The sequence below is a fragment of the Loxodonta africana genome, chromosome 7, assembly GCF_030014295.1.
Source record: "Loxodonta africana isolate mLoxAfr1 chromosome 7, mLoxAfr1.hap2, whole genome shotgun sequence".
NCBI lineage: Eukaryota > Metazoa > Chordata > Mammalia > Proboscidea > Elephantidae > Loxodonta > Loxodonta africana.
Window position 1 is genome coordinate 19028292 of NC_087348.1, and position 16189 is coordinate 19044480.

Consider the following 16189-nt stretch of genomic DNA (forward strand, 5'->3'; position numbering starts at 1 on the left):
TAGACTGCGTGGATAGTCCTGCGGGGTTAGCGAGGGTGGGGTGTGAGGGGGTCAGTCATAGCTATTGGTTGGCCCAGGACACTGCCCAGTTACAAATTAAGGATGATTGATCGCTGGTGTGAGTTCCCGTAAATCAGGGTGGGATGGACCCGGACTACTTGGTTCTGGTTTGTGGGCCCCGGGCCAGGGACTTACCCAAAGCCCCTTGGGAGCGGAGTGGGGAAACTTTGGTGCAGTTCTCAGCCATACACAAACCAGAGAGTCCTACCTTCCACTTGCGGGGCTACATGGGTCTGGTAAAAGCAGGGACACCACAAGCTGTTCGACAGTTTTTAAGGAACAGAACTTTCTGGAAATTGCTCATCTCAGTTGGCCTTCAAAGTAACCCTTTAGAGATAGGTTCTAGTATGCCCACTTGATAGTTAAGAAACTGAGCCTTAGAGCAGTTAAACATCTGTCTCACTGTCACTCTCAGCAGAATTAAACCTGGACTCAGACCTAAGTCTCCTGAAGTCCCAACCCTGTCCCTAATCTCCCCCATGCTCTGTGGGTGTTCAGTGGTTCTTCCCTTGTATAAAGTTGCTGGGTAGTGCAAATGGTTGACACAGTTGGCTGCTAAGTGAAAAGTTAAAGTTTGAGTCCACCCAGAGGCTCCTCGGAAGAAAGGCCTGGCCGTCTACTACTGAAAAATCAGCCAGTGAAAACCCTATTGGGCACAGTTATACTCTGACATATAGGGCGTCATGAGTTGGAGACAACAGGACAGCAGCTGGTTTTTCCTTGTATGACAGACAAGGAATCTGAGACATCCAGCCCAGCAAGCATTTGCCTGAAGTGGAAAACTGAACACTGGAGCATGTATGTATGTCTTGGGGGTGGAGGGGTGACAGTGCCAGATTGGGAACCAATAGACCTGGCTTGCTTTGTGACTCAGGCAAGTTGCTTTCCCTCTTGGCAGCTAGGTGGTCTCCTCTTAGGGTTTCCAAATAAAATAGAGGGTTCCCCGTTCCATTTGAATTTCAGATAAACAACAAATGGTCTTTTTAGTATAAGTATGTTCCCAGTTTTGCCTGGGACATACATATGCTAAACTTTTTTTCATTGTTCATCTGAAATTTAAATTTAACTGGGTTTCCTGTACTTTATTTGCTAAACTTGGCAGCCCTCCCACCTCTGCAAAACAAGGAGGTCCTCTCAGATGACCTAATACAGCTCCGATGCTTATGATCATCTCACTGCTGGTCCTGTCCCCTAGCCATGTTTGGTGCATTTAGAAAGTTGGCTGCAAACACCAGAACTGCTGCTCCAAGGGACTGACCAACGACGGAAACAGGAGGATGTTTGCATGTCACCTTGGGGCTCCCTGGAGAAGACCAAGAAGACTTGACTCCTGATTTGCCAGCCCCTCATTCCCTGTGGCCTCTTCGGAAACCCAGTGCTTTGGGGAAGTTAGGTATCATCAGCGTCATCATTTGAACAACTGGACACAATATGCCACTTCTCCATCCCTACTGTTCAATCTGGTGGCCTTGAGCCACTATGAGCTAGTGGATTCTGGGAAATGGGTCAGCAATACAAAGAGAAGATGGTGGGACACAGACTCCCTTACTGAGTGTTTACCATGGGCCAGGCACTGGGGAAAGTGGTAAGCATTCATCCCCTCACTGATTCTCACAACACTTGTGAAACAGGTACTAACATGAATCCTATTAACTTAAAAAATGAGGCTGAGAAAAACCAATTGATTCATCCAGGATTTCATAGCTAGTAAGTGGCAAAGCCAGGACTTGGACTCAGTTTGTTTGACCCTCCAAACCCTGAGTGTTGTTAGTTGCTGTCAAGCTGGCTCCAACTCCTGGCATCCTTATGGATAACAGAACAAAACGTTGCCCGATCCTACACCATATTCGTGATCTTTGATATGTTTGAGCCCATTGTTTTGGCTATTGTGTCAATCCATCCCATTGAGGGTTTGCCTCATTTTCACTGACCCTTTCCTTTACCAAACGTAGTGTCCTTTTCTAGTGATTGGTCCTTCCTGATGACATGTCCAAAATAAGCTAGCCGAAGTCTCACCATCCCCACTTCTAAAAAGGATTCTAATCATATTTCTTCCAAGACTGATACTTCTTCTGGCAGAATATTTAATATTCTTTGCCAACACCACAATATAAATGCATCAATTCTTCTGTCTTCTTTTTTCATTGTCTGGCTTTCTCATGCATATGAGGCAGTTGAAAAGACCATGCTTGGGTCACGTGACACAAGGCTAAAACTTTGTATTAACCCCTGTATTATACTGGGCCACACCAGGAGCTAACCTGAAGCAGGCAGCAGAGTCAACATCTCTTGCCCAACAATAGGTGCCTGAAGCTTTATGGGCCAAAGTCTCAGGTGGACGAGCCCCAGTGGAGAGGTTTTCCCAGACTGTGGGTCTACTGGGTGGAGCCATCTTAGCTCTTTGGGCAAATGTCTTTAAAAAACAAAACAAAACAAAAAACCAAACCAGTTGCTGTTGAGCCAGACTCATGGTGTCTTAGTCATCTAGTGCTGCCATACAGAAATACCACAAGTGGATGGCTTTAACAAAGAGAAATTTATTTTCTCACAGTCTAGTAGGTTACAAGTCCAAATCCACGGCATCGGCTACAGGGGAAGGCTTTCTCTCTCTGTCAGCCATCTCATCGATGTTCCCCCAGACGAGGAGCTTCTCAAGTGCAGGGACCACATGTCCAAAGGACAGGCTCTGCTCCTGGTGCTTGTTTCTTGGTGGTATGAGATCCCCAACTCTGCTTGCTTCCCCAGGGTAACTCCCTTTACCTTGGGTCAGGGAGGTGACCTGAATAAGGGTGGTGTTACAATCCCACCCTAATCCTCTCAACATAAAATTACAATCACACAATGGAGGACAACCGTACAATACTGGGAATCATGGCCTAACCAAGTTGATACACACATTTTTGGGGGGACATAATTCAATCCATGACACATGGTAAACCCGTGTGTTCCAGAGTAGAACTGTGCTCCATAGGGTTTTCATGGCTGTGACCTTTGGAAGCAGTTCGACATACCTTTCTTCAAGGCACCTCTGGGTGGGTTTGAACCGCCAACCTTCTGATTAGTAGCCAAGCACTTAACCATTTGTGCTACTCAAGGACTTATAAATGTCTCTTACTATGAATATTTTAAAGGGTTTGTCAGCTTTATGGAGACTTTGCTGCTTAATGAAGTTGGAGCTGAAGCTGAAGTTCTTCCCTCCACTGAGGACAGGAGAACTTTTCTTCAATGTGAATAGTTGGAGGTTGACTTAACCAGTCAGGACTTTTGCAGAATTTCTCCATGGTGCTTGTGTTCAGATGTATGAGTAACAAAGGGTTGTGAATTCAGCCCTTCTTCCACCTCTAGGGTCTCTCTGCTATGAGGACCTTCGTTTCTGGCCAATGAGGAGGGACAAGTCCACAGACTTGCATATGCGTGGTTTCTCTCCCCTGTGGCTTTCTTGGTGTTGGATAAGTTCAAGTTCTCATTAAAGCTCTTCTTATACCAGGAGCGTTTTATCAGGTCTTTCTCCCAGGTGGGTCCTCAGATACTGAAGGTACAAATTGCTGTGGCTTTACCCTGTCTCACAATCTATACCTGTAGTTTTTCCTGTTAAGAAAAAAATACCCAAAACGTGGAAATAGGGCAGAAGAATCAGGGTCACTTGATTCTCAGAACACAGGCAATGGTTTGAGTGACTCCCCATTTCTCCCACAGATGGTCCATAGCTAGTACCACTTTAGATAACTGGGAGAGGTTTAGTGACTGATGACATCCAAAGAATGCTTTGGGCCTTAGTACTCAATCCTCTCTCTGGAACCCTGGTTGAGAAACACCACTCTAGGGGAATAATATTTTGTTTGATTTCTTATTTGCTGTGGATCAGGACCCAGTCTCTGTAAAGTCAGATGCTAAAGTATCAAAAGTGAATAAGGTATGAATGGATTCTGATAGAGAGGTGAGTGGTTTCCATTTGGAAGAGACAATAACTCCAAAGATTATGGTCTTATGGCCCTTCAGGGCAGTAACCCGTTTTGTAGCTAACCTAGCTATCTTATTCCAGCATTCTCTTTTTTACTGAGTACACACACACACACACACACACACACGCGTGCACACACCAGTTTCTTGCACCATCCTTTGAACAAGTTTTGTCATTCTGATGGCTGTCTCATGAATGTTTCCACTGTGTATTTGTATGAGAGTGAAGTTTCGAACATTTTGAGAACTATGTTTTGGCACCTCTCATGTGGGGTTACTGGTGCTTTGTAAGTAAAGATGGGGTGAATTCTGACTGACCCATGTCTCATATTTGCTACAGATACAGTCCTCTTTAAGGAGCCCTTGTGGCATAATGGTTAAGCACTCAGCTGCTAACTGAAAGGTTGGAGGTTCAAACCCATCTAGCGGCTCCTCAGAAGAAAGAGTTGGCAATTTTTTCCCATAAAGATTACGGCCTGGGAAACGCTATGGGGCAGTTCTACTCTGCACACATGGGTCGCCATGAGTTGAAACAGATTCCATGGCAACCAAAACTATAGGCTTATTCTAATTGGGCTTATTTATCTTTTATTTATTTCTAAGGAAATTATTCTTTCAAAGTTATCATTATAGTATCATATATGTTCTTTGTAAAGTTTTTAAAACATTTCAGACGTTTATAGAATTAAAAATTATCCCATTTATAACTGCTGGTAACAGTCCCAAGTGTATCCTTCCAGACTCTCCTCTCTGTGAAATCACATGTACTTTGCCACCAGCACATAATTCTTACTCGGCCCTAATTTCTTTGCTTACTTAACAAAATATCACCGACACTGGTCTAAGTCATTACAGGCAGCTCTATCTATCTCACTCTTTCTAACGGCTGCGTAGAATTCCATTGTATAGGGTATCGCTTTGAACCCTCACTGAGAGACATTCGGGTTGATTCCCAAGCTGATCCCCCTAACTGTACGCTGCTGCTTCCAGAAGGCCCCCTCTTGCCTGCCAACTTTTACCCTCCTTACTCAGCAGCTCACTTGGTTCCTCTGCCATGCTTCTGTTCCTAACCTCTGACTCCAGCACTGTGCCACCACTTTGGCTAGACCCAGGACTGGACAATTTACGCAGCTGGGAGCTTATTCCTCTTCAAGATGGGATATCTTGTTTTGACCTGCTGCTTCTGCTTCCACACGGTGCTCCCGAAGCTAAAGTTTCCCCAGTCCCAGGAAGTCCAGTTCGTCTGACCCATCTCTCGGTCAGCCTGTTCCTGATAGGGGACAGGGAGCCAGCATTCTAGCCCTGCCCAGTTTGAAGCTCCCATGGCCACATACCCAGTTAAGGATTTTTCTTTGCTTCAACTTCTAAAATGCAATTACCATTGCCAGGGACGGACTAACTAGTAAGCAAGGTATGCCTGGGCTTACTTGTGCTTACTTACTAATCTGTAGTGCACAATTTCACCTGTTTTTCACCACATCCTTGAAACCCACGCGAACTTGTGCACTCCAGACTTGTAGTTAAACACAAGTAAGCCTGTGCGTACCTTGCTTACTGGTTTATCTGCCCCTGATTTGTTGCTCTGTTGTCATTGTTATCTGCCGTCCAGTTGGCCTGACTCACGTCAACCCAAGCACAATGGAACGAAATGCTACCGGGTCCGGCACTTCAGACCATTATGATCCACAGGGTTTTCACTGGCTTTCCTCCTAGCCCACCTTGGTCTGGAAGCTCCACTGAAACCTGTTCAGATTCGTAGAAACAGGAAGCCTTCACCGACAGAAGGCTGGTGGCTGGCTGCGTTTGAGGTGCATTGGTCAGGAATTGAACCCAGGTCTCCTGCATGGACGGTGAGAATTCTACCACTGAACCACCTCTGCCACCCTACCTTTGCCCTACAAACCATGTAAATAACTCATCATCCAAATACGTATCTGTCACAAGGAGTAAATTTTTTAGATAGAAGAGTGGTTATACCTTTTTTCCCCCGGCATCACATGTGATTAGATGTAGCGCGGAAGATACTCGGTAAAATAATCTGTTGAATAAATGAATACACCTTGCCTAAGGATAGTGTCCCTGTATGGTGAAAACGGTTAAATCACTTGGCTGCTAAGTGAAAGATTTGAGTACACCCAGAAGCGCCTCAGAAGAAAGGCCTGGCAATCTACTTTGAAAAATGAGCCATTGAAACCCCTGTGGAGCACAGTTCTACTCTGACACCCATGAGGTTGCCATGAGTCAGAATTGACTGGATGGCAACTGGATTGGAAGCTAGAAGACAAAGGCCCTGAGGGCGGGGACTCCTGACTAGGCCCCAGCTGAGCTGCTGAAAATCTCAAGTGATGGTGTGCCATGATTAGTGAGGAGAACCTCTGGGAGAAAGGGCATGTGGGAGAGGGAAGGGGTGAATTACTTGGGAATCAACCCAGTACAAAAGTTCTTCACCTGCTTGGGGGCATCTTGGGGTTCCTATCTGCTGGTCCCCTAATGATTCCATCTCTGTGGTACCTCTCCATCCATCATCTGAATAAGAGAGAAGCAGAAGGATATAAACACACAGGAAGAGCGGGGTATTAAAAGAAGCATACTGATGGCACATTGGTGTCACCTGCTAACTTCTGCTGTGGCCAGGGGCTAGTGTGATGTGCTCCTGGGGACATCCATTGTGATTCCGGGTCAGAACCACCTGCCTTATGGGAGGCTCAGGTTCCATTTCTGGTCCATACAACTTCCTTTCAGCCCACCACCTGGCACATAGCAGGCACTCAATAGATAGCTGTTGAACGGTTGAATGAGCAAGGTCCTTTCACACTGGTCATCAAGGACACAGATTAAATTGCCCAACTGTGCCTTCTAGAAGTTACTGTCTCCTACACACTCATTCTGACAGTTACTTCTGGCAGTTGCTGCCAGAAGACTGGTGGTGCTTGTTACCTCCCCTGAGTAACTGATAAGGTTAAGAGTGGAGAGACACAAAGATATCACAAGGAGGGGTCTGTCTGGAGCGGGAGAGCAAGCCCTCCCCCAAATTCCAGAGAAACAGCTGGGCCCTATTCAGGGCTGAGCTGTGCCCCACCCCCACCTCAGTATCCTCCAGTCAGGCTTTCCTTATGCCTGTAAGCCCTGGGTTATGCTCATTTTCCTATGAAAAACCTGGCTTTATTAAATAGAAACTAAACAGTGACATTAGTTGCCTACATTTACATGGTACTACAAGAAAACGGTCTTTTGAAAAAAGTAATAATATCAAAGAAGTATTAGAAATAGTGACAGATGTGTGCTTTCTACCCAACCCAATTGTATTCTGTCGTTGCTTAACTTTATCTCGGGGTTTACTTCCTCAGCTTAGTATTCTTTTGGGATTCAAATCCTGGTTAAGTCTTTTCATTTCGTTAGAAGCCTAGGGAGCATGGTTCTACTCTGACACACTTGGGGTCGCCATGAGTCTTAATCGCCTTGATGGCAACTAACAACAACCAGAACAGAAGATTCTTAGGGCCTTTTCCAGCCCTGTTTTAGGCTACAGAGCAGCTCAGGCTAGTAGCCAGTGCTCCTTCCGATCCTGGCTTAGGGAATTCTTGCCCCTGTGCGGCTGTCACAGACCATCCTTTTGTCTCCCTCCGCCATTCCAATTTGCCTTCAGATAGGTCTCCTGGGAAGCTGACTCACCAGTGGATTCTCTCCCCTGCTAGGCCTCTGGACTTTCTCCTCAGCCTCTTCTCCACTAGATTAAAATAGAAAAGCAAGAGAGAATAGAAACCCTGGGGGGAAGGGGGTGGTCAAGGGCCCTTCTCTCTTCACCTCTGGACATGTCCTCTGATCAGGATGTGGTTACCTAGGTGACAGGAGCCAGTCTCCAGGCCTTTGAAGAACCCCCCCTAGTCAGAATGCTAATTTAGTCTTCCTCAAAGCGCCCTGGTAGTTACTATTATTTTTTTAAACAAGGTGCTGTAGCTTCAATTAAAGAAACGCTGTCCTTTGTTGGCCTATCAGAACAGTTAAAAGCAGTGTTCTCATGGAAATAAAATTCAGTTCTGAAGTAGTTTCCTCATAGGGTCTTCTGGGAAACTGGACCCCGCCACCCCCAGGCCCTAGGGCTTGGGGAGAAGACCCTCCCAAATCCCTGTGGAGATGGACTAAAGCCAGTGGGGAAGGCATCATCCCATTCCAGAGACTGTGCTGGAGCAGCCAAAGTGGCTTGTCACGAAATGTCCTCAAGGGTCGGGAAGGCTGGGGTTTGGGAGTTTGGGCCCTGCTCCATAAAGCTTCATAGTCCTAGACCTCAGCCTCCTCACCTGTAAAATGGGCTTTCGCTTTTGCCATATTCTTATCCCACCAGTACTATTATTTACTTTCATACTTGTTAATGGACTCAATTTTGTTTACATGCATACAAAACCAAACCTGTTGCCACTGAGTCAATTCCGACTCATGGAGATGCCATGTGTTAGAGTAGAACTGCGCTCTATAGGGTTTTCTTGGCTGTAATTTTTACAGAAGCAATCGCCAGGCCTTTCTTCTGTGGCACAGCTGGGTGGGTTTGAATCGCCAACCATTAGGTTAGTAGTCGAGTGTAAACCACTTGCATCACCCAGGGATCTTGTCGTTGTTGTTGTTAGGTGCCATCCGGTTCCTGCTCCTATTGACCCTATGTACAACAGAAGAAACACTGCATGGTCCTGCACCATCCTCGCAATCCTAGTTATGCTTGAGCCTATCATTGCAGCCACTTTGTCAATCCATCTCGTTGAGGGTCTTCTTCTTTCTCGCTGACCCTCTACTTTACCAAGCATGATGTCCTTCTCCAGGGACTGATCCCTCCTGATAACATGTCCAAAGTATGTGAGACATAGTCTCGCCATCTTTGCTTCTAAGCAGCATTCTGGTTGTACTTCTTCCAAAACAGATTTGTTTGTTCCTCTGGCAGTCCATGGGATATTCAGTATTCTTCGCCAACACCACAATTCAAAAGCGTCAATTCTTCCTCACTCTTCCTTATTCATTGTCCAGCTTTCACATGCATATGAGGTGATTGAAAACACCATGGCTTGGGTCAGGCACACCTTAGTCTTCAAAGTGATATCTTTGTTTTTCAACACATTGAAGAGGTCTTTTACAGCAGATTTGCCCAATGCAGTGTGTCTTTTGATTTCTTGACTGCTGCTTCCATGGGCGTTGATTGTGGATCGAAGTAAACTGAAATCCTTGACAACTTCAATCTTTTTTCCATTTATCATGATGTTTCTTTTTTTTATTATTATTGGTCCAGTTGCGAGGATTTTTGTTTTATGTCGAGGTGTAATCTATACTGAAAGCTGTGGTCTTTGATCTTCATCAGTAAGTGCTTCAAGTCCTCTTCACTTTCAGCAAGCAAGGTTTTGTCATCTGCATAACACAGGCTGTTAATGAGTCTTCCTCTAATCCGATGCCCCATTCTTCTTCATTTGGTCCAGCTTCTCAGATTATTTGCTCAGTACACAGATTGAACAAGTACAGTGAAAGGATACAACCCTGACGCACACCTTTCCTGACTTTAAACCACGCAGTATCCCCTTGTTCTGTTTGATCTATGAACAGGTTCCTCATGAGCACAATTAAGTGTTTATGGAATTCCCATTTTTTGCAATGTTATGCATAATTTGTTATGATCCAGAATCAAACGCCTTAGCATAGTCAATAAAACACAGGCAAATATCTTTCAGCCAGGATCCATCTGACATCAGCAATGATATCCCTGTCCCCTTCTGAATCTGGCTTGAATTTCTGGTAGTTCCTTGTTGATGTACTACTGCAGCCGATTTTGAAGGATCTTCAGCAGAATTTTACTTGCTTGTGATATTAATGATATTGTTGGATAATTTCCACATTCAGTTGGATCACCTTTCTTGGAAATAGGCATAAATATGGATCTCTTCCAGTCGGTTGGCCAGGTAGCTATCTTCCAAATTTCTTGGCATAGATGAGGGGGCACTTCTAGTGCTGCATCCGTTTGTTGAAACATGTCAATTGGTATTCTGTCAATTCCCGGAGCCTTGTTTTTTGCCAATGCCTTCAGTGCGGCTTAGACTTCTTCATTCAATACCATCAGTTCCTGATCATATGCTACCTCCTGAAATGTTTGAACATCAACCAATTATTTTTGGTAGGGTGAGTCTGTGTATTCCTTGCATCTGTTTTTGATGCTTCCTGCAACGTTTAATATTTTCCCCTTCAATATTGCAACTCAAAGCTTGAATTCTTTCTTCAGTTCTTTCAGCTTGAGAACGCTGAACGGGTTCTTCCCTTTTGGTTTTCTAACTCCAGGTCTTTACACACATCATTATAATACTTTACTTTGTCTTCTCGAGCCACCCTCTGAAATCTTCTGTTCAGCTCTTTTACTTAAACATTTCTTCCTTTTGCTTTAGTTACTTGATGTTCAAGAGCAAAATTTCAGAGTCTCTTCTGACATTCATTTTGGTCTTTTCTTCCTTTCCTGTCTTTTTAACGACCCCTTGCTTTCTTCATGCACGTTGTCCTTGATGTCATTCTACAACTCGTCTGGTATTTGGTCATTAGTGTTCAACACATCAAATCTATTCTTGTGACAGTCTCTAAATTCAGATGAGATATACTCAAGTCGTACATTGGCTGTTTTGGATCTCTTGGACTTGTTTTAATTTTCTTCAGCTTCAACTTGAACTTGAACAAGAACAACTGATGGTCTGTTCCACAGTGGGCCCCTGCGCCTTGTTCTGACTGATGATATTGAGCTTTTCCATTATCTCTTTCCACAGATGTAGTCGATTTGATTCTTGCTATTCCATCTGGAAAGGTCCATCATTTATGTTGTTGAAGAAAGGTATTTGCAATGAAGAGGTTGTTGGTCTTGCAAAATTATATCATGTGATCTCCAGCATTGTTTCTATCACCAAGGCCATATTTTCCAACTACTGATCCTTCTTTATTTCCACCTTTCACATTCCAATCACCAGTAATTATCAATGCATCCTCATTGCATGTTTGATCAATTTTAGACTGCAGAAGTTGGTAAAAATCTTCAATTTCTTCATCTTTGGCCTTAGTGATTGGTGCATAAATTTGAATAGCAGTCACGTTAACTGGTCTTCCTTGTAGAGGTATGGATATTATCCCATCACTGACAGTGTCGTACTTCAGGATATATCTTGAAATGTTCTTTTTCGTGATGAATGCAACACCATTCCTCTTCAAGTTGTTATTCCCGGCATAGTAGACCATATGATTCTCTGACTCAAAATGGCCAAAGCCAGTCCATTTCAGCTCACTAATGCCTAGGATATCGATGTTTATGCATTCCATTTCATTTCAGATGATTTCCAGTTTTCCTAGGTTCATACTTTGTAAATTCCATGTTCTGATTATTAATGGATGTTTGCAGCTGTTTCTTCTCTGTCTCTCCTTTTTTTTTTTTTTTTCAGGGACCTTAGGTATAGGTATACCTGGGCTCTAACCCTTGACCTCCTCAAGTCAGTTTCTCTCTCCAGCCCCTTATTTTCTCATCCACACAGTGGGATGGTGGGGAGTGGGCTATTTAGACAACACCAAAAAATCAATTGCCTTTGACTCAACTTCAAGTCATGACAACCTCAAGTATATCAGAGTAGAACTGTGCTCCATAAGGTTTTTAATGGCTGATTTTTGGGAGGGATATCACCAAGCCTTTCTTTCCAAGGTGTTTCTGGGTGGACTTGAACCACCAATCTTTCCGTTAGCAGTCGAGTGCATCAACCCAGGGACTTCTATACAATGCTAGATAATCTCAAAGACTCTGGCATCACGGGAACCTAGGGCTAATTTGAAGGTCCTGGGACAGCCACATTTTAGAAGCTATGCCCTTTTAAGAATAACGACTTAGGTGTGCACGGTGTGCGCAACACTTTGCGGCAATCAGAGTCCTCACGAAGCAGCCAGGGCAGAGATCCTCACCCTCCTTTGTAACATGAAGGAACTGAGGCTGACAAGAGCCTGGTGGCTAAAAGGCAGGAAGTTAGCAGTTAGAGACCTTGGGCAAGTGACCTCGCTTCTCTCAGCCAGTTTCCCCGCCTATAAAATGGAGATAATAAAATAACCTATTTTATGAAATTAGAGTGGAAATCAAGTGAGGATTATTAAACAGATCAGTCACGATAATGCACGGCAAGCACTTAGGACAATGCTTGTTACATTCAATACACGGTAGTTATTGTCATTGTCATTGTTATTGCTGTTACCTGACTTTTCCAAAGTTCCACAATGAAGCAAGCAAATGTCTAAACCAGGCTGAGGAAGCAGGACCTTTGACTCACCAGGTTGTCTCCCATGCTCTTGTGGCAGGGACCCTTCCTGGGGTGCCCTATTTCCACAACTGCCTCTACTTCATCCCCTTTACCTCAGCCTTTATTGGGGTGTAGCCTGTGAGGAGATGCGTGTGTATGTGTGTGTGTGTATTTTTTTTATTGTGTGTATATGGGTGTATATGTGCATGTGTGTGTTTGTATTGTGTGTGTATATATGTGTATGTACGGATGTATTTGTGTGTATTGTGTATGTATATGTGTGTATGATTGTGTGTGTGTGTGTGTGTGTGTGTGTGTGTGCGTGACTAAACCAAGAGAAGGGGGATGTGGAGTGGGCTGGAGGAGGTAGCCCCTTCCTCAATCAAAAGAAGCAGGAAATTCCCTTCTTCCTCTGGTTCCCTGAGGGCCTCTCTGGACTGTCCAGAGAAGCTGAGGGCGGGGCTGGGGGTAGCTCTAACGTTAACCCCTTATGCCCCAGACAGGAACTAGTCCAGTGTGAGAGCCTCCAGGAAAATCAACTGCGCCTTCGCAACCGGAATCATCCCCTCGGGGTGCACTGCAGGCTCTCAAAGCTCTCAGAACAACCTGAACTCTCTGAAATCTCACCCCGCACTCTGTGCTGTAAACAGGTGAAGTGCTCTGTCATCTATGAGGCGCCCCTCACATCCACAATTTCATTTCATCCTCACAGTAAACAGGGACGTCTGAGAGTTGGCAGAGCTGAATCTTGAAAAGTCAGGTCTGGAGGCCTTTCCCCTGCAACCTTTTTCTTTTTTTTAATTTATTTATTGTGCTTTAGGTGAAAGTTTATAAATCAAGTCAGTCTCTCATACAAAAAGCCATACACACCCCACCATGTACTCCCAGCTGCTCTCCCCTTAATGAGAGGGCACATTCCTCCTCTCCACCCTGTATTCCCCATGTCCATTCCACTAGCTCCTGTCCCCCTCTTCCTTCTCATCTCTCCACCAGGCAGGAGTCTCCTACATAGTCTAATGTGTCTACTTGAGCCACGAAGTTCACTCCTGACCAGCATCATTGTCTATCTTATAGTCCAGGCCAATCCCTGTCTGTAGAGTTGGTTTCGGGAATGGTTCCAATCTTGGGCTATCAAAGGTTCCAGGTGCCATGACCATCAGGGTCCCTCTGGTCTTAGTCAGACCATTAAGCCTGGTCTTTTTATGAGAATTTGAGTTCCGCATCCCACTATTCTTCTGCTCTATCAGGGACTCTCTGTTGTGTTCCCCTTCAGGGCAGTCATTGGTGGTAGCCAGGCACCATCTAGTTCTTCCAGTCTTAGGCTGATGTATTCTCTGGTTTATGTGGCCGTTTCTAAAAGTCTCTTGGGCTCATATTTACCTTGTGTCTTTGGTGTTCTTCATTCGCTTTTGCTCCAGGTGGGTTGAGACCAATTGATACATCTTAGATGGCTGCTTGCTAGCTTTTAAGACCACAGACGCCTTGCACCAAAGTGGAATGCAGACCCTTCTTTTAATACATTTTGTTATGCCAATTGATCTAGATATCCCCTGAAACCATGGTCTCAAGATCGGCGTCCCTGGTCCCTGCTACTCTGGCCTTTTAAGCTTTTGGCTGTATTGAGAAAATTTCTTATTCCCTGCAACCTTTTGTCATCTACAAAGATGTGCATCTCTTCTACTCATTGTTAAAACCCCAAGTCCACAGAGTAGGTCTCTTTGCAGTGTCAGCACAGGGCCTCACACAATAGGTGCTCTTAAGTGTTGTGGATTGTATGAATAAATGACAGGGACTGGATCAGAGAGAGGAAGGAAACCTGGTGGCGCAGTGGTTAAAGCACTCAGCTGCTGGCTGAAAGTTTGGCAGTTTGAATCCACCAGCCACTCCTCAGGAGAAAGATATGGCAGTCTGCTTCTGTAAAGATTACAGCTTTGGAAACTCTATGTGGCAGTTCTACTCTGTCCTGTAGGGTCGCTATGAGTTGGAATAGACTAGATGGCAACAGGTTTGGTTTTGGTTTTTGGATATGTATGTACGTATGTATAGAGAGACAGAGAAGACAAATGAAATGGCTCGTGTGTTTGTAGAGGCTAGCAAGTCCCAAGCTGGTGGGGTCAGGTGTCAGGCTAGAGGCTTCTCCTGACTCACATAGCTGCAGGGCTGATGAAACCCATGATTGGCAGGTAAGACCGCAGGCTGCTGAGTCATAGGCTGCAGAGGCTGAAGAATCCCAATATCAGTAGGCAATACTGCAGGCCACTGGCTCAGATCCCTAGAACCAGAAGTCAGATGATGACAAGCTGGATGCAGGATTCAGAGCAAGAGAGTGAGCTTTGCCAAAATATCCGTATATGGTATGCAGGCCACACCCCCAAGGAAACTCCCCTTTCAACTGATTGGCTGCTTGCATCAGATCACAAAATAGAGGATGATTACATCAAATCACAAAAATGGAAGGTAACTACATCATTACATAACTGCCAAATCACATCATTATATAAATTCCAAACCACTGGGAATTATGCCCCAGCTAAGATGATACGCAACCTTAACCATCACAAAAACCCTACAGGGCCAAGTTCTAATCTAACACAAAAGGGGTTGCCATGAGTTGGGGTTGCCATGATGAGTCAGAGTCACTATGAGTCCGAGTCACCTCAAAGGTAACTGCTTTTTAACTCAGAAAGATATGTCATTGCCCAAAGGCAGAAAGCTCAGGAATCTCTGTTCCTCCCACCCAGCACCCCCTGGGCAGGCAACTGGCATCATTTAAATAATAATAAGTATTATTATTATAACTATCGCTTATTGCCCACTGTTCTAAATTCTTAAGTTCTTTACAAGTATCATATCATTGCCCCTCACGTCTACCTGTGAGGTATATACTATCATTAGTCCCATTTTACAGATGAGAAAACAGAAGCATAGACAGGTTAAGTACTCTGCCCAAAGTTATTTAGCCAATAATGGTGGAGTTGGGATTCCAACCTGATTATTTATATCTTGGGCTTGCTTATAATTTTTGAAGCTCCTCCACTTCCATGAGCTTAGCTTTTCCACAGTCCTGGGAGGCAGGTAGGTCCACTATGAAGGGGTTAGGAAGGTTCCATGGCCCACCCAAGGCCATACAGTATGTGTGAAACCAGAACCCAGGCTCCTGGCTCCCAGCTCAGGGTTTGTTCTGACAACAAAGGTCCACATTGTGCAAGGATGTGACATATGGGTCACCCCGCTGTGCAGGACGGAGCTGGATCCATACACATATATACACACAATGCAGACACATATACACATTCACTTCCGGGCAGGCAGGGGCACTGGGGTCACAGCCTGCCTGCAGGAATGCAGCGTTTCTGGAATAGAAGGGAAGGAGAAACAAAGGGCATAGGCAGAAACTTTTGCTCCACATCATGAAACCACTTTCAGTTTCCATATATACTGCCATCATGTCTTTAATCAGGCTGTTCCCACTTCTAGGAACACCCTCCTCCCATGTTCTCACTCCAGCTAACCTATCAGACTTCACAACTCATTTAGATTTTTAACTCTTCCAGGAAAGCTCGCTCCTCACCCCGGGGCTGGGTACAGTGATGGTCCTCCTCATTTTCATAACACCATATGATTGCATGTACCTTCATGTTCACCTCTTTGCATTAAAAACACAGAGGCTACATTCCCTCCCCCCGTCCCTATAATCTGAGAGCTCCTTAAGGACAGAGACCTCACTTTCTTACTGTGGCATCACCAGTCCCTAAGGGCAGTGCCTGGCCCATGGCAAATACTGAGTATTAAGTGTTTGTTAAGGAACCAGCCAACGGCTCCTGGAGAGAAAGACCTGGTGATCTGCTCCTATAAAGACTACAGCCTAGAAAACTCTATGGGGAGCTCTA